This window comes from Leptonychotes weddellii, chromosome 4, assembly GCF_054177405.1.
Source record: "Leptonychotes weddellii isolate Sample4059 chromosome 4, ASM5417740v2, whole genome shotgun sequence".
Classification (NCBI taxonomy): Eukaryota; Metazoa; Chordata; class Mammalia; order Carnivora; family Phocidae; genus Leptonychotes; species Leptonychotes weddellii.
The window spans coordinates 40,907,555-40,926,386 of record NC_138372.1 but is presented as its reverse complement, the minus strand read 5'-3'; the positions used below and the strand labels follow the sequence as shown (position 1 = coordinate 40,926,386).

At 42.4% G+C, this 18,832-nt stretch overlaps 1 long non-coding RNA gene across 2 annotated transcripts in view; it reads right to left on the bottom strand.

The window, feature by feature from the left end:
• Positions 1-4,691: 4,691 nt before the first annotated feature.
• Positions 4,692-18,832, bottom strand: part of LOC145721100 (uncharacterized) — a 17,465-nt gene continuing 3,324 nt past the window's right edge. For both annotated transcript variants that reach the window (XR_014144566.1, XR_014144565.1), the window contains exons 2-3: positions 5,789-5,991; positions 4,692-4,724 (exon numbers count right to left, since the gene is read on the bottom strand). This is a non-coding gene — a long non-coding RNA (uncharacterized LOC145721100). The remainder of the gene's footprint in view (positions 4,725-5,788; positions 5,992-18,832) is intronic.

Genomic DNA, 18,832 nt, shown 5'->3' with positions numbered 1-18,832 from the left:
AAGGATCTCCTTTGGAGAACCCAAACTCTAAGGATCTCCTTTGGAGAACCCAACCTGCAGCACCCTGACTTTCTGGCCAAATGGTATTTTCTTCCTGCACTCCCCAGTTTATCTGCTCTATTTGACAGCACCTTCCCCTATAAACCATCTTTGACTTTTCTTCTTGCACATAACCCATCATGCCTGCGCCCCAAATGATTGCCTCAGCACCTGTGGCAGATCCTATCTTCCAAATTAACTACCACAATATTTTCAGCCCTACATGTCCTTCCAGAAACTGGCCACTCCCCATCAAGAGGCAGGCAGAGTCTGTTTTTCCTTCTGATGAAGCTGGGCAGGACTTTGTGACCACCTTGGTAAATCGAATGCATGTCATGAGTGACACTGTGTGATATCTAAGGCTAAGTCATAACAGGCAATATGGCTTCAACCAGGCTTTCTCTCTGGGGACACTTAATCTTAGAACCTAGTCACCACCCTGTGAGGGAGCCCAAACTAGCCCATGTGGTGAGAAAACATGGAAAGAAACCAAGGCCTCCAGCTGACAGCCAGGATCAATAGCCAGACATGTGAATGAATGAAGCTCGAGATGATTCCAGCCCCTCACCTTTGAATCTTCTAAGACCCCAGACATGGTAGACACAGTTGTTCCCAGTGTGTCCTGTGTGGGTTCTGTACTGTCGGAATCTATGAGCTTGATAAATGGTCATCGTACACCACTGAAGTGATTTGTTTCATAGCCTGGTAATTGAAACGGCCCCAAATTTCCCAGAAGCCTCTGACTTGTTTCCCACAGCCAACTGACTCCACCTCGAAGTCCTAATTCCAAGTTCCTTGGAGAGACCAATTGATTGGACCAGGATGGACTCCTGACTCAGATTAGGCCAATCAGCTGTGGCCATGTGACCAGAAAGGCAAGTCTTCAAATTTTTTAAAACCCTTTATTAAGAAATAAAGTAAAACATACCACCTTTTTCTAAGGTAGCATGTCTCAGTGATAGAGACTACCAAGGGAACCTGATTTTTTAGAGAGTCAGAGTGTGGCCAGTGAGAAAAGGACTATTATATTTGCTTTGTCCAGATTCAGCAAGCATTTATTGAGCATCTATGATGGGTCTCAGGGGCTATGCCAGAAGATATTTATGTACAGATGAATCCTGTATGATGAGTATTTGAATCTCCCACTAGGCCTTGAACATCCTAGGTCCAAGGAGATGACAAAATTGCTTGAGTTTGAGCTCAGACCCGGACCACTGTCTACCCTTCTTATGGTCTCCCCTGACACCAGGTGGCCTCATCCAGCATCCTTCAACATGGCTCAGGGTGAAAGGAGTTTTGCCAGTCAGAAAATGATACGTAAGTGCATGGGCTCAGGAGACAGCCTACCCAGGTTCTAATCCTGGCTCTACCACTTATTAGACTAGTAAGGGGAAAATACGGAACAAGTTTAGCCTTTCTGAGCCTCAGTCTTCTAGTCTGTAAAATTGGGTATTAATAGTGCTGAACTTGTGGGGTTATTGCAAGGATAAAAAGAGCTAAACCATGCAATGAGCTTAGCCTACTCTCTGACACATGTAAGTACTCAACATATGTTACTCAACATATGTTATGATCCAGTTCGAGAGGCTGGAGGAAGCTTCCTGGAGAAGGGCGCTAAGAGTATGTGGATTTTGAACACCTAAAGTTAGGAAAAGAGATTTCTTGATGGAATTAGCAGTGGGAACAAAACTAGGGAAATTATGGGACACTAAGCAATCCTATTTGATGGAGCTTGAAGGAAATTTGCCGACTTGTTTATCTTCTGCCTCTCCCATTAGCACATTAGTTTCCCATGAGATAAAGGGTTTCTTTCCACCTAAAGTAGTGCCCAGGACACAGGTGTGCAATAAAATTTTACTGACTAGATTAATGAGGTATGTGCTGTGTGGTCTTGGGCAAGCTGGCTCTCCTCTCTGAGACTTAGTGCCCTGCCTTCCTAGAAAGGGATAATGACATCCTCTTCATGGGCTGTTGAGAGACTTAAATGAGATAATCATGCCAGTCCTGACCTGGGAGTAGGTGTTCAACACAGGTAATTCCCTTTCCTTGCAGTCGTGTATCCAGTAGAAGGTCAAAGCGCAGTGGGATCAACAATAGAAATGTAAAGAGGGAAGTGAGGAGAGGAATTGGGGCATACTAGGAAAAATAGGGACGTCTTCCTGGAGGAAGCAGAACTAAAACTGGTCCTTGGAGGTGGAAGCTGATCTGTGTTGGCATCAGAACTTCAAAGATGGACTCCCAAGTTCACAGGGAGCTAGGGACAATGCGTATCTGCACATGTTACATGCTGGGCTCCCTAGGAAAGAGAACCGTTAGGGCAGAGATTCTGTGCCCATGAGATGTGCCCTTCTCTTAAAGCTTTTCAAGTTGTGAGCTTCTGGCACCAGAAACTGACACCTCTTAGTTAAGCACCAGCTTGCTATGTGCCCTGAGCAAGTCACTAAACAAGCCGGATTTGAGTTACCCCATCAGTAAGATAGGGGGTTTGATGGATGAGTGCCACAGCCCTCCCCGCTCCCCCCACCGCCGTAGCTCTGACACTCTTAAGTCCCTGGACAGACATCAGGAAGCCATCTCAGAAATACATCAACAAATGCAGTTATGCAATCGTTTGCATGTGGTGTTCTTTTGTATTAAATTTTCAAAACAAACCCCAAAGAAAGACCTAAAGTGGTTTGAATGGGAGACCTGTTTTGAGGGTCAAGAAACAGAGTTAATACAACAGTCATGGGAGTAAACTGGCCTTTGGCTGTACAAATTCTCTCCCCTTCTCTGGGCCTTGAGCTGCCCTTCTATTTAAAGAGAGAGCTGGGTAAAAGATTGGAAGGCATCTCTAGGCCCTTTAGATTACCAAATTTTTATGATTCTCCTGGGATGAGATCCTTCAGGAATAGATGCCAGGAGTGCTGATGGGTCCCTCAAAAGCCTGTCCATTTGGACAACCTGCAGGGCTGTGGAATCTGGGTCTGTTTGTGGCCACATCAGGATGGCCTCACTACTGATCTCATTCTCTGGCACATCCTCTGTTATGACAAAGGCCTTGGTGCATCCAAAAGACCTGCCCTGGGTCAAGGGTGTAGCTGTAGCACATCCCAGCTAACAGAATTGCCTAAACCTCAGGAATTATTTCCCTAGGAGGCCTGCCCGTGCCAGGAATAAGGGTGGATGGATAATAATAACTCATAAAATCTGCCAAGGGCAGCAAGAGGGTTGCAAAGATTCCTGATTCTAGAGTCAGGAAACCTAGGGCTGCACCCAAAGCTCTGTCCCAACCAGCCGTTTGTCCTTGGGTGGGTGCTTACCCTTTCTGAGTACCCTTTTCCACATCTCAGAGTGGGGATGTGATCGTGCACGCCTCAAAGTGAGCTTGTGAAGATCCAGGCAGATTACAGATGTACATCCTTGGAATATGGACCCGCAAAGTTGAGACAATGTTGTCTCTGATGGCTGCATCCACAGAGTGCTTGAAAATTTATGGAGCACATTATTCTTAACGCACATTCACACTGATTATCTCACACTTCCCTCGACTTGCCCTATAAGGAGAGAGAGTGAGTCTTGTTATCCCCTCACCACTTATCAGCTCTGCTCTTGGGGCACTTAGGACATTAAACCTTCAACTTTGTATTTTAGTTATTTATGCACATATCTAATCTCCCTACCTTGAACAGAAGCCAGAACAGACCCAGGGTCTGATGGTCCTGGTTCCAGCCAACCCCCATACGTACTGCCCTATACATGCTCCATCCTTAGTCAGCAATAGAAGTAAAGAAGGGTGGGGGGGAGGGGACAAAGAGAGGTGGGGGAAGTATGTCATTGGTCCTTGTCTTAATTTGAATAGTATAAGGTAAGCTGTCTACTGTGGTAGCTACTAGCCACATGAGATTATTTAAATTTAAGTTACTTAAAATTATATGAAACTTGAAATTCAATTCCTTTGTTGCACTGGCCACATTTCAAGGCTCAATAGCCACAGATGATTACTGTATTCCTCAACGTTTCCATCATTGTAGAACACTCTATTGGACAACACTGATGTAGGGAGAAGGGAGCATGAGCTCTGGAGTCAGAAGCGGGTTTCAATCCTTCCTCTGGTTCATGCAAGGCAGCTCACCTCTCTAAGCCTCAGTATCCATATTTATAAAATGAGGATTGATCATGATATTAATGTCCCTTTCATAGGATTGTTGAGAGAAGTAAGCAAATGAATTCTATGGGTTTTTTTTAAAGATTTTATTTGAAAGAGCCCTTATGAGCAGTGGGGAGGGGCAAAGGGAGAGGGAGAAGCAGACTCCCTCCCACCACCCTGAGCAGGGAGCCCGACGCAGGGCTTGATCCCAGGACCCTGCGATCATGACCTGAGCGGATGGCAGACACTTAACCAACTGAACCACCCAGGTGCCCCAAAACAAATTCTGTTTTAAACATAAATGTGAGCAGTCCCTCTGCTCTGATGCCTCCACATGTTGGTAAAGCTAATGGGTCGATTCAGAAGCTGGTATTTACACCATGGGAAGTGGCAGGGCTGAGTGGGGGGAACACAGGCAGGTGGGCAGACAGACTGAAGTTTGAATCTTAGTTCTACTTGCCAGCTACGTGATTTGAAGATCATTCCACCTCTCCAGGTCTCATGATCTTTTTTTCCAGTGGGGGAAAAAAAATCATCTTCAATTTTTTCAATATCCCTATAAGTTAAATATATAAATACATCAGCACCTGGTGATAGCCCATGTTCAATAACTGGAGAATTATATTAATATAAAAAGCACATTGTTGAAATTATCTAATCGCTTTACATATGGTCACCGTCTTTATCATTATTTTACTACTAACTAGTTGGTTAAGGGTATGTACCTTAAGCATAGTGTGTGTGGGGGGGTATCCCCCCACAGGTATCCCCCATTATACTTAAGGTACATACCATGGAGGGCTTTGTGGGTAGGCAGAATCTGGCAGCATCTCAGAGATGCTGAGAATGTGAAACAATGTTCTCTCCACAAAGCAGCCAGGAAAGTACCAGAAAGGTATCTTTTACTATGAAAGGCAGCTTGTGTCATTGTCCTCACCAAAAATATCACATCTTCCCCTAACACATAGAATCAATTTAAGTCCCCACCTCTGCCACCCTCCAGCATCTGATGCTCCAACATGTCCTTCTCCATGCCTGTGGCCTGGCCACACTGAAGGTCCTGCTTTCGCTCAGACAAGGCAAGCTTGCTCCTGCTCAAGACCTTCGTCCTGGCCTTTTTCTCTGCCTGAGCTTCACTCCCCACATCCTCCTAGAACTTCCTGCTCTGGCTCCTTAAACCTCTGCTCAAGTATCCTCTCTAGGAGAGCTGCCCCTCCTCCCTGATTTGCTCCCTGTCGTGCTGCTTGATTGCTCTTTAGAGCCCTTACAAATATCATCTAAGCTGAAAGTATGCCTTCCTCCTTCACTCCGTCCCATCATTCGCTTTATTAATGTAGTGATTAGTAACTCGAATGTAATCTCTGTGAGGGAGAGACATCTATCTTATTCATTGCTTTCGCCCTGGGTTTAAAACAATGCCCCAAACTGCTAGGTTCTCAATACATTTCAGTGAATTTTCACATCTGAACAAAATCTGAGGGCTTTGGAACTGACCTTTCCTTTTCTGATACAGATATCAGCTTGAGCTAAATGGCTGTATTTTCAAATGTATTCATCTACCCATTCATTCCCCAATTATTAAACATGTACACTGTGCTCGGCACCTAACCCAGTGCCTACCTTTGACAGGAAGCAGATGACCTTTCTTTAAGGAGGCCTCTCGCAGTTCCTGGGGCTCCATCCAGAGGCACAGAAACCACCAACTGCAGTCTACTAGCTTGAGTTGAAGAAATACGTTGTAGAAACCCAGTTGAAGGAATGACTTCTTCAGCTGGAGGGCATCAGGAGAAATGCCTCAGTGGAAGTGAACTCTGAGCTGGGATCTAAAAAGAAGAGTTGGTGTTTGAGCTGCTATTGACTACACTATGACCTCTGAGCTGGGATGCCTGGATTTGAAACCTGTCTCTGCTGCTTCCCTGATGAATGACCATGGCAGGTTCCCCACAGAGCCGTCCCCAGATTCTCCATCTGTACAATGGGGACTATAAATCAGATGTCAAGTAGGGTTGGTGTGAGAATTAAATTATCCATTAAAAAAGTTCTTAGGTTAGTGTCTGATGCATAGTAAATGCTCAATAAACACCAATTGTGCAGCCATTTTCTTGGGAGAACATCCGCATGCTGGGTGGGCATGGAAGGAAGCTAGTGCTTCCTCTTGGCTGCAGCATGGAGCCCCTGGGAGGGAACAGCTGTGGAAGGAGAGGCTGGCTGAGGCCACGCCATGGAGGGCTTTGTGGGCCGGCAGAGTTTGGCTTTGATCTGAAGAGAAGTGAAGAGCTTTGGAAGGAGTGTAAGTTGGAACATAGCATGCTTACATATGCAATCTAGAAAACTGTCTAATTGTCGCACAAGAGTGTGAGGAACTGGCCAGACTGGAGGCAGGGGAAAGGAGGCTGTCGCACAAATCCAACCCAGAAGTGAAGCTCGTCATTGGTCAGGGAAAGAAAGACCATCTTGAGTGGTATGAGCAGGATTAAGGGAACAAGGCACAACCAAGAGCAGGAAGGTATCGCCACCCCCAGACCTGAGGGGGGAAGGGAATGGTATTCACAAGAGCCCAGAGAAATTGGAAGCCAAGGAAGTTGGCTGATTCAGTAAAAGCCAGAGCCAGAGTCAGGAGCACAGCTTCTCCAGACCATGGCCAAGCTAGGGGAGGAAGAGTAAGGAATAACATGCCCAGCTTCTCTCCCCTTCTGTCTTTGATCTCGTGCCAGTGCTCCTCTCTAGCCAAACCCAACCAGAAGCTAGAGGTCAGGAGAGCCTGGGTCATGTGATCTTAGATGTTAGCCACCTTGGGTCAACAGCAGGTGAGAGAAGGGTGAAAAATGGGTCTAGGGGAGGGATGCATCAATGAAGAGTAAGTTTCACAGTCACCGATTAGATGGGAGTGGAGACTAGTTGGCAGTGGGGAGGGAGAGGAATTTGTCCTAACTCCTGAGGTTCCTTGCTAAGGAGATTTACCCAATTACACATCTGTGAAATGGGGATTGAGATGCCTCTCCAAGTGAATCACATTCGGGTTTTCACATACCCCTCATTGTTTGCCCCAAATGCCAGGATCTTCTTCCCCTTTCCTGTCCACCCAACAAACGTTACCTATTGCTGAATGCTTGGAAAAGTTTGCCAGAGGAGGCTTTGCACTAGATCGGTATAATTTCACTGGTACTACAGCTAAAAAACAAACGGGCTTATTACATATTTTCAAAGTCATAAACCAATAAATATAAGAATGACCTCTGGGGGCAAAAAAAAAAAAAATGTCATTGTAGCAAAGAGCACCTCATTCCTTAGCAAAACATTTTCCACAAACACCGTGGGGAGCCAAAAAGCTACATGGAAACTGTTCCAACTACATAGCCCTGCCTCTCTTCCTGACACATCTAATTCCCTGTGTCTCTGACGGGTTCCAGGCCTGGATGGAGCTGTGCACACTGGAGCACCAGGCCACAGTTGATGTAATGCTCTTAGTGATGCTGAGGCAGACACACCCAGGAGAAGAGAAAACTGCCTGGGGACCAGGATACCGTTATTACGGGAGTCACAGTAACTGTTGACAGCAACAACCAGGACTTCTTTCTACAGAGTGCTCCCAGGAAGCCTTTACAGGCCTGGACAGCAGAATAGTTTTCATCATTAATTAACACATTTTCCACACTGGGGCCAGAAGCTAGACTAGCGAAGAGACACTGGGATGCATGGAAGAGACAGACTGGCAGCTCTGGACAAGCCTCAGCTTTGAACTCTGCTCTCTGGGTCACAAGGAGAAGTCTGAGCTCCTTGGGAGGCCTATTTGAGATCTTCTAAGATCTGATGCTTGTTTGTCCAGGTCATTGCCCCAGGATGTTTGTCCTAACCTTTCACACAACTAAGTTACTAGCATTTGGCCAGATATACCCTATAGGCACTTTGGGCATCTGGGCTTCTTCATGTGCCAACCCTTCTGCCTGGAATGCCTTTCTCTTCTTCACCTAGAACTCTCCTACTTTTTTCATAAGACCTTTCTCTAATGACATCCAGATCTCTCAAGGAGGGCTCTGAGAAGGCATTTTCAGGCACTCATCTTTCTATGCCTCCATAGCACCTTAGGCTGCACTCTCAAGCAGTAAACAAGTAAATTATTTGTGCTGCTTCCTCATCAGGACTATGAGCTCCAAAAAGGCAAGGTTTGCATCATGGTACTCATACCTAAGTATTGGGTCTGCACCAGAGTAACCACACAGGAACTCACAGCACTAAAGCTCGCCATTCTCCCATTGGACAGTTCTTCTCACCAGAAACTCCTTCCTATTTTTTTTCTTGAAGTCTGGAGTTTCTAACTGACAGGTACCAGTTTGGCTTTTATGTATAATAATAGTCCCTGCTGGTGCCCCATCACAGCCATTCAGATCTTCTAAAGCAGTGACTATGCCCTACTAGGCCTTCTCTCCACCATATTTTTTTTATTTTTGCCTGTTTGGGGGTTTCTTTGTTGTTGTTTTGTTTTGTGAGGTTTTTTGTTTTGTTTTGTTTTGCAAAACATCACTTTGGGATTTGGATAGATTTGATTTGGATATGAGCTCTGCTACAACTCAGCCCCAGTTTACTCATCTATCAAATGGGGATAATAATGTCTACATTGGAGACATATTGAGAGAACTAAGTGATATATTTGATGGAGGTCCTGGCAGATAGCATGTCTTCAAATAAATACTTTTTGAATGACCGAACAATGAATGAGTGAACTGGGGCTCTGTGTCATGTAGATGGAGTAATGTTTTCTACATCTAACTCTCTTATACTAGTTAAAAGTCAACAAATGGTAGTTCTGTGGCAGGTACTTGCTAGGATCTTAGGATAGAGCAATGAACAATAAGGCATGCATGAGCCATGGCTCCTGGGGATGTCACTGGACAAATAATGACAAAACACACATGTAATAAGTGGTATGAGGGTGAACTTGCAGGTCACTCAGCTGAGTTCATCTGAGCAGGTCAATGAGAGCCTCCTTGTGGAAGAGGTCCTACATTAGCAAATAGAATACTTAGTATTAAGGAGGGCACATGTGGTGATAGCACTGGGTGTTATATGTAACTAAGGAATCATTGAACATTACATCAAAACTAATGTATTATATGTTGGCTAACTGAAAATAATAAAAAGAATACTTAGGTAACTTGTAATTAAAATTCTTTCCTTCTCATCCTGTTATTATTTGTATAGTTCTTTTGGGAACATGGAGAAAGTGAGATAGGTTGGCCAGACAAGAATGTTAAAACCTGAATGTAGTATTACCAAAATTGGACAACTAAAAAGCCTCCCCTCTAAGTATCGTACTGACTGGTGAATATGATGGTAAACACACTAAGTGGTAAACACACTAAGTCAGTGGTTCTCAAATTACAATAGATATGTTGCATACCTTTCACAGGTTTGATGCCAAAGTTTTATCAATGCATAAAATTTATGTTTATATAACTGAAATTTTATGTCTGCAGTATTTCTTGGCTGAAAGGTTAAGCTGAGGATACTATGTGTCCCTGGCGTCCAGTGGAGTGAAAATTGATGTTTGCCCTATCACTATTTCTATTCAGGTGGTGTTAGCCAGTGCAATAATTCGAGAGGGAAAAGAGCACAAGAATGGGAAAGGAATAAATAAGACTGATATTATACACAGATGGCATTAATGGTATATGTAGAAAATCTAAAAATCTATGGACAAATTATTAGAATTAACATGTGAATTTAGTAAGACCACTAAATTCACAAGGTCAATATACAATTAAAAAATGAACTTAAAAACATTATAATAGCTTTAAGACATATCAAATACATAAGAATCTAACAAAACAATTGTATTTTTTGGGGTGCCTGGGTGGCTCAATAGGTTGGGCCACTGCCTTCGGCTCGAGTCATGATCCTGGAGTTGCAGGATCGAGTCCCTCATCGGTCTCCCTGCTTAGCGGGGAGTCTCCTTCTCCCTTTGACCCTCCCCAGCTCATGCTCTCTCTCTTTTTTTTTTCTTAAGATTTTATTTATTTGACAGAGAGAGAGAGAGAGAGATACAAGTAGGCAGGCAGACAGGCAGGCAGGCAGAGGGAAAGGGAGAAGCAGGCTCCCCACCGAGCAGGGAGCCCAATGCAGGGCTTAATCCCAGGACACCAGGATCATGACCTGAGCTGGAGGCAGACTCTTAACCGACTGAGACACCCAGGCACCCCCAAAAATAAAATCTTTTAAAAAAATAAAATAAAATAAATTTAAAAAATATTTTTCTATATACAAGTTTTTCAAAACATTACTGAGAGAAATCAAAGGACAGTTGCCCAATCTGAAAGATATACCATGTTCATGGATTGGAAGACTCACTATTGTAATTTTGTCAGTTTTCCTGAATCTGATCTATACATTCAGCACAATCCCGATCAAAATCCCAACAATTTTTTTTTCAGAATGCCTTAGTTTGGATCACCGTAAAGTTTATCCTGAGATGAGGTTTGCATGTAAATAATTTATTAAAGAGATGTTCTCAGAAGAAACTGATCAGAAAGTGGAGAAGTATAACATGGAAGGGGAAAAAAGGAAGCAAAAGTCTGGCTTCTGCCTAATCCCACAGGGAAATTCAGGAATGTAACTGACACCCGGAAGCTTTCCCACTTCACTGCACATAAGCTGGGCTTTCATACTTCTGCAACAGTTAATCATTGCTAAGATCTATGGAGAACATAAACTCCCTGGCAATTACAGCTCTCTCTACATTTGGGCAAAGTGGCTCCTGTAGTTTTCAGGGCATCCTTCAAAGAGAATCACAGGTACGGACTATAGGAAATAAAACCTACAGAAGCTGGGCGAGAAGGGCAGATGTGAGGAGCAAAGGATTCCTAAGGGGTTTGGGGTCGAGAGCAGACAATGCTCACTATACGGAAATCAACAAGCTGATTGTAAAACTTACATGGACATGTAAAGAGCCAAGCCAAACAAAGATAATCTGGAAAAAGAGGAGTAAAGCTGGAGTACTTATACTACCAGATTTCAAGACTTACTCTAAATCTACATTAATTAAGTCAAGTGTGGTATGGACCTAGGAATAGACAAACAACCAGTGGAACAAATAAAATGCCAGAAACAGATGCATACATACACAGTCACTGGATTCATATCAAAGATATATGCAGGGGAAAAAGATGTTTTAAAAATTGGTACTGAATCAATCGGATCTTAATACAGACAGAAATGAACCTTGACTCTAACATACACAAAATTCAATTGTAGATGGATTATAGACCTGATATGATGGGCCAAGAAAATAAAATCTCTGGAAGATAACAGAAAAGCATATCTTCATGACCTTGGGGTAGGTAATTATTTCTTAAGTTTCATACTAAATACACTAACCATCAAGGAAAAGAGTCATATATTTGATTTTATTAATATTGAAAACTACAGCTTCTCAAGAGATACGGATGGGACAGAGAAAAGACAACAGAGTAGGAAAAGAAATTTACACTACACGTAACTAACAAAGAATTCATAATTGAAAAATGTAAAGAACTATAAATCATTAATAAGACAGATAAGTTTTTTTTAAGATAGTCAAAAGAGGGGGCGCCTGGGTGGCTCAGTTGGTTAAGCGACTGCCTTCGGCTCAGGTCATGATCCTGGAGTCCTGGGATCGAGCCCCGCATCGGGCTCCCTGCTCAGCGGGGAGTCTGCTTCTCCCTCTGACCCTCCTCCGTCTCATGCTCTCTGTCTCTCATTCTCTCTCTCTCAAATAAATAAATAAACTCTTTCAAAAAAAAAAGTCAAAAGAGGCATTTCATGAGAGACTATCCAAATGACCGATAAGCACATGATCAACATTGTTAGCCATCAGGGAAATGTAAATTAAACCATAATTAGATGCCACTACATATCAACAGGGATTACTAAATGGAAGAAGAAAAAGAACACTGACAAAACCCTACCATTTGTAAGTGTGGAGCCCTCAACTTTGAAAATTGGAAGGATCTATTAAGACTGAATGAGCATTCCTTGGGCATGCCTTTTGTTGCACAAATTAATAAAACTTGTGTTAGGTACGTGTCTAGGTGTTGAATTACTTGGTCATGGATGGTGTATTTTTTTTCAGAGTAGCCATAAGCTGAAATGATGCATGTGCCAATATATACACAATGGAACATGCATCAATCTTATGGCATAGTAAGTGAAGAAATATCAATGCAAGTGGATAAAAGTTATTTCATTTTTTTATGAATTATGAAAGGCAAAAATGAATCAATGGTAATAGATACTATAATAGTTGTGACATGTATAGAGTGTATCAATTGGGAGGGGACATAAGGGAACCCCTTGAGGTGCTAGGAGGATTTTTATCTGATCTAAGTAGTAAAAATTTACTAAAACATAAGTTTAATATCATGCTGTCTATTGTATGTTAAGTCACATTTCACTAATAAAAAATAGAAATCTAAAAAACCCCAAAGTGCCCAAGTTTATTGTGGACATTTTAGAAAGTACAGAAACACACCATGAGACATCCCAGTGTTAACATTTTTTTTAATTACAAAAATGATAGTAGATTATAAATGCTGTTTTGTAGTCTATAAACAATTTTCCTATAAACAAAATGTCATGATCATTTCCCCATTCAATAGATTTTCTACTACAACATAAAACATATTTGCTTATGTAAACGGTAAGGATATAACATGACTCTAAGCCAGAGAACTTTGTCCTATTATTAATTCTTATGTGTTTGGGCATGAGGCAGAGGAGAAAACATTTGTGAAGGGGTGGATGACCTAACATAACCACATAAATATGCAATAACTGTTCACACAGTTTATGAGGGCTTCTCAACCTGTGTTTGCCACACTCTTTCAAATATTGAAAGTTTTGCAAGCAACATTCAAGAAGTATTAATGGCAAATTCATTCTGCCTTCTTTTAAATTTTTTACTAATTAACAGCAATAAAATGTGGAATTATTTTTAAAAACTTAACAACTCCAAAGGAAAAAAAGCCTAGGATGAGACTTTGGTGAGGAAAAGGTTAGGAATCCTTGAACTAAATCATCACCAGTAATGCTTCTCCCCAGTGGTGCTAGTCCATACACTCCAATGTTTGTGATGAACTATGAAGCTTGGTATATGTTACTTATTATAAGCATTAATGAAAAAATAGGGATTGTAGCTGGTTTATGTATTTTTGTGAATTAAAGCAGATTCGAATATAGTTCTATAATATTTTCACTCATTTATATACTAAGATGCTAACTTGTGTGGGAACAACAGGCAAAGTTTCATGAAGTTTTCAGGGAATTGAACACCATTCTGAATGTGCCCATGGTATATACTTATATTAAAATCACTTGTCACAGTTATCTTATTTCAAAGCCTTTTTTTTTTTTTTACAACCTTTATTTCAAATCATCTCAAGCCTCATTTTTGTTATCTATTAGAAAGATATAATAATTCTTACCTTGGGGTGCCTGGATGGCTCAGTCAGTGGAGCATGTGACTCTTGATCTTGATGTTGTGAGTTTGAACCCCACGTTGGGTGTAGAGATTACTTAAAATCTTAAAAAAAATACTACTAATTCTCACCTAACTTGTATGTTGCTGTGAGGATTAAATAATAAAACCTGTTCAATATGTATTATGTGCTAAATGCTATATCAGGAACTTCCCATGCCTTAGGTATTTTTTGGATCTGACTTTTTTTATAAGATTTTATTTATTATAGAAAGCAAGTAAGTGGGGGGGTGGGGGGCTGGTGGGGAGGGGCAGAGTCAGAGGGAGTGTGATAATCCCAAGCAGGCCCCATGCCCAATGCTGTGCTGGACGTGGGGCTCGATCTCATGACCTTGAGATCATGATGTGAGCCGAAATCAAGAGTCAGGTGCTCAACCTACTGAGCCACCCAGGTGCTCCATGGATCTGATATTCTGAATGTAAAATGTGAGTCCATCTCTTTAGCTGACCAATAGTCCATGTTAAATTTAGTCCATGATTGTACAAAAACTTGATTTGCTCATGGAAAGAAACATACATCATTAGGCTTTGACCCAGATTAAATTTGTTGGGATGAGTATTGGCAGACTCCAACATTGGCAGAAACCAACATGCTTTCAAGTAGCAAGAAAGGGAACCACAATACTTCGCTCTCAGAAGAGCTGAGATTTAGTGACCCAAATACTAGTAAGAAATATTTGTTCTGGGGGTTAATTTTTTAAGCAAACATAGAGCCATACAGCCCTACTCTCTATCCTCCTCTACTTTGCCATCTGAGAAAAGAAAAAGAACAAGAGAGAAAGAAAATATCTGTCATCTTTGGCCAGAATGAAAATTCCAATCACCCAGCTGTTTTGTCAGTTTTAATTGTGATCTAACTTTAGAGCTTAGAAGACTGTGGCCATTCCCCCAAAATTCATTGACTAATTGCATAAACATGAATGAATGAATGAATGACAGAGGGAAGGCTTTAGAACTATAATGCCTAAATAGAGCTGTAGGGACCGTTAGCCTCTGTTCACATACTTCCCATCACTTAAGCAGATGTGTCCCAGGCTTCAGGGCAGAGGTTCTGCTTGACCAGCCCATGTTAACACATAATCTGCAATTATACAGTCCAACATTTGGTGTATCAGTCAGTGTCCTGGCAAGGAGCAGAACACTCAACAAGTTTAACTGAAGAAAACTTAAAGAAGAGATTATTTACAGAGGTGTGGACAGCATTAAGGGAACCAATGAGGGATAGCAACATACCCAGAGACTAAGGATTGCAAAAAGCTACTGCTACCCCACTAGCTAAAAGGGCAAGGAAAGGGACCAGCATGACCAGAGCTCAGTGAGAATGGGAAATGGGGGAGAGGGGCTGCCCAACAGGCACCACTGTTTTAGAAGGATGCAGTCACTGCCTTATCCACAACAAGGCAGGGAGGGAGTAGAAAGACTAAGTACTCACCCTCTTTCTTTTCTGCCCTCTACTATCCTATTGGCATTTAGTGGCCAAACTCAAACAGGAAAATGAGCCTGGGTGATACGTTCTATAGAGGTCAGACTCTGGGCACAGAGTGCATCAGAGAGGAGTAGAGAGTAGATCTGGAGGACAAGCAGGGAATAACCAGCACAGTCCCCTTCATACATGTTCCATCCCAATGAGGAAAGCTCTGAGGCCTTGACAGGTGAGCCCAAATACTAACTGGTCCCTTGGTCCTGTCTTCTGTCATTAACTGTTTGCTCCCAGTTTTAATCTTCTCTCTCCAACTACATGCAGTGGTCTGAGGTCTTATTGGTCTTGGATAATTATACGTGAAAAGCACGAGTTAAACATCGGCTGAAGAGTAATCACCTAGTAGGGAGCACTCAGTATGTGAGGATCTGCCCAGAGGCCAGGCACTGGACTCAGCCCTGGATAGAAACTGCAAATGCAGCAGAGATGATCTCTTTCCTCAGGGGGCATATAGTTATGGAGTGGGAGATTCAGAAAGTAGAAATAAAATTTAAAAAAGCTAGCGATAATGCTACAATGAAGAGGACAGTTGATTGAGAATGAATGAAGGAAAGCATGAAATGCTTTCTTAATGGAAAATGGAAACTTACATCATTGTAGTTTTTTCCCAGAGTTTTAGCACCTTTTGATTTTTGTATTCCATAAAAAAGAAAAATATTGGTGTTGATTTTGGGTAACCAAAACAATAGTAAGTAGAAGGAATTTCTGGGCACAAGAGTGGAAAGAGAAGTTTTGGAATCAGATAGACTAGGAATCAAATCTTGGGTCTACTACTTTGAAGTCTGAAACTACTGCAATTTCATTTCTAATTGGTGATAGTGATACTTCAGTTGCAGGGTGGCTGAGAAAATGAAATCATTTGACTTTTTGACAAAACCTGGGCACTGTGCTAAGAATTTGGGGTGTTGTGGTTTCTAGTCAAAATATTCAACCTGTATATATTAAGGATGAAAGGAAGGAAGGAGGCCTAATATAGGTAGAATCTCTATTTCCCTATAATTGTAATTAAGACCACATTGGGAATAAAATGCTATGGTAACACTGTGTATATGATTCCAAATTGTGCTCTTAATTTTCTACTCCAAAGAAAAAAAAGCGCATGATTGCACATCAAAAAATGTCTGCCCAGTGGCTAAAGTTTCAGATTGGAGTTAATTTCAAGGTTGATTGGAATGTCAGAGTTAATGATTTTGTCGCCCAAAACTTGGAATTCGTAATTATCCTTAAAGACTGTAAACAGCGTTGGAAAGATCCTATTTGTCTTCAACTTATTTTTTCCCGGAATTGTTTCCGCCCATTGTGATCTTTCTGCAATAACCTCAACTGCCTGCAATAGTAGTTAAAAATATGGCGCCTGACACTCTTGAATTTATAAACCAGTCTGTTATTAGTGTTGTTATTAAGTCACCAAGATTGTTTAATCAAAAAGTGACCTGATTCTCTCCCCAGAGTATCTGGAGAGATGGCTAAAGCTAAATAAGAGATAGAAAAAAATGCACATAAGTTAAATAAGTTGAAACTAGATGATAAAATGTATGCATCGAAAAGACAAGTGAAAGAAGCAAAGTTCTTGAAAAATGGGAAAGTAGTTGTCAGTAGCAAACCAGGAGAGGGAGAGGTGAAGGGAGGGGAAGGAGCCTAGAGAGAAAGAGGACAGGGGGAAGAGGAGGAAGAGGAAGAAGAAAAAGACAAGAAATGGAAAAGAAAGCAAGCCTGAATCTGATCTTGCAAAAGTTCACAGTAACACTAGAGTTGGTGAGAAGAATGGGCTTGCTCCCCTCCTGTGGCATCCAGTGTCATCGGATATTTAAAAGACTCCACCATCCAGGGATTATTTATGGACTCCAAGACTGTAGATCTTTTTTGCATGACCTTGGAGCATGGCTTACATCCTTTGGGATCTGTTATATGATACCGCTAAGCCTCCGTTCCAGCTCATTCCCCATCCTTGATGCCTTTCTCTCCACAGTCTTTCAGTCTTCTCACATTAGCATGGAATTCCACTCTGGCAGAGCTAGAGGGCTCTTGGAGGTCATTTAGTCCAGCCCCGCCATTCTAAAGAGAAACTGAAGTCCAGAGAAGAACAGCTACGTGTCCAAAGAACCAAGACTTAAAAAAAAAACCAAAAAAACAAAAAACCAACAACAACCCTTCTTCCAGTCCAGGGTACCCCAAAAAGATGGGTTCTTAAATGGGGTTGCAATTGGGGTAAGGGAATCAGGAAATGACTACATACCTCTCCCTCAATTTCTTACCTGCTGTTCCCTGTGCTCAGTGATTACTTTGACAGGAAACAAAGCTCTTCACTCTTCAGCGAGAAGGAAGAATGTTGTGACTGACATTTATTGAGCACCTTCCATGTGCCAGATGCTTCCCATCAGTGGTCCCATTTAATCTTCACAATAATTCCATCACCCAGGTTCTATTAGGCCCGCTTTCCTTCTCTGAGTTCAGTTTCCTCAGCTGTAAGATGACCTCCCTGAGGTCACAGAGAGTAAGTTCCAGAAACAGGGTCCAACCATAGGTTTGTCTTTCAAATAGCAATGGTACTCCAATGGGGGCGGGGGTGGATTTTGGAATCAAACTGTATTGGGTAATGGAGTACATAAGAAGGGGAAAGGGGGTGGAGTGCCGTGCAAGGGAGATGCACCACCTCTCCACCTTCCATTAGCTCCCCCTTTCCAAGTGCAAGGTGGCTGAGATGAGGTTCAGCTACGTCTCCAGGATGAAGAAAGGAAACTGAATCATTGGTGAGCATACCATGGTGTTCTCTGCCATGGTATGCTGCCTCTAAAAGACAAACAACTCTCTCATTGTCTGAGATTACCCCCCAATAACCATGTAAGTTCAGTACTCTCAGGGTGAGGCTCCAAAAGGAGAACTGCATTTGATCAAGGTCACAGAGACTTAAGCTGCAGAGGCAGAAAACCTCAGGTTAGGTTCCAGCTGTAAATCCAAATGTCTTCCCTCTAAACTGTCTGTAGGTCCCAGCCCATCCTCAGGCTGATGAAGACCCAGATCACATCTGGCCCCTCCTTATCCAGCAGAGCATCTGCAAGGAGTTTCTCAACCCTGAGCTGTGATAACAATAGCACCAAATGAGACACTCCTCCACTCAGCCATTTGCTTCCATCAGAATCACCATGTAAATGCAGCCAAAGAAGGAAGAGCTTGGGCTTCTCTGTCTGAATTCTCGGAATCAGTGAGTCAAATTGCCTGGCCTGGAAAATCTCAGGGAAAGTATGTTGGCGCAGCCTCCATGGGAGAAATTGGGCATTCTGACTTCTCACTCAGAACTCTCTAAGCATCCAAGAGCACTGAGGCCCTCTGGTTTCTGCCCAAGGTATAATTGGTCATTTCTCCCCACTGTCTCCCCATACCAGACAATGGTTTACAGATTGGGAAATTAAAGCAGAATCTTCAAATGCAGAGGGTGGGTTTGTTTCAATATATGGTAGAAGTAATAGAATCAAGAGAATTTTTAAAAAGAAAACACTGAGCAATAGAACACTGATAGAGAGAAAGACATGTATCATATGACCTCACTGATATGAGGAATTCTTAATCTCAGGAAACAAACTGAGGGTTGCTGGAGTGGGGGGTGGGGTGGGAGGGATGGGGTGGCTGAGTGACAGACACTGGGGAGGGTATGTGCTACGGTGAGCACTGTGAATTG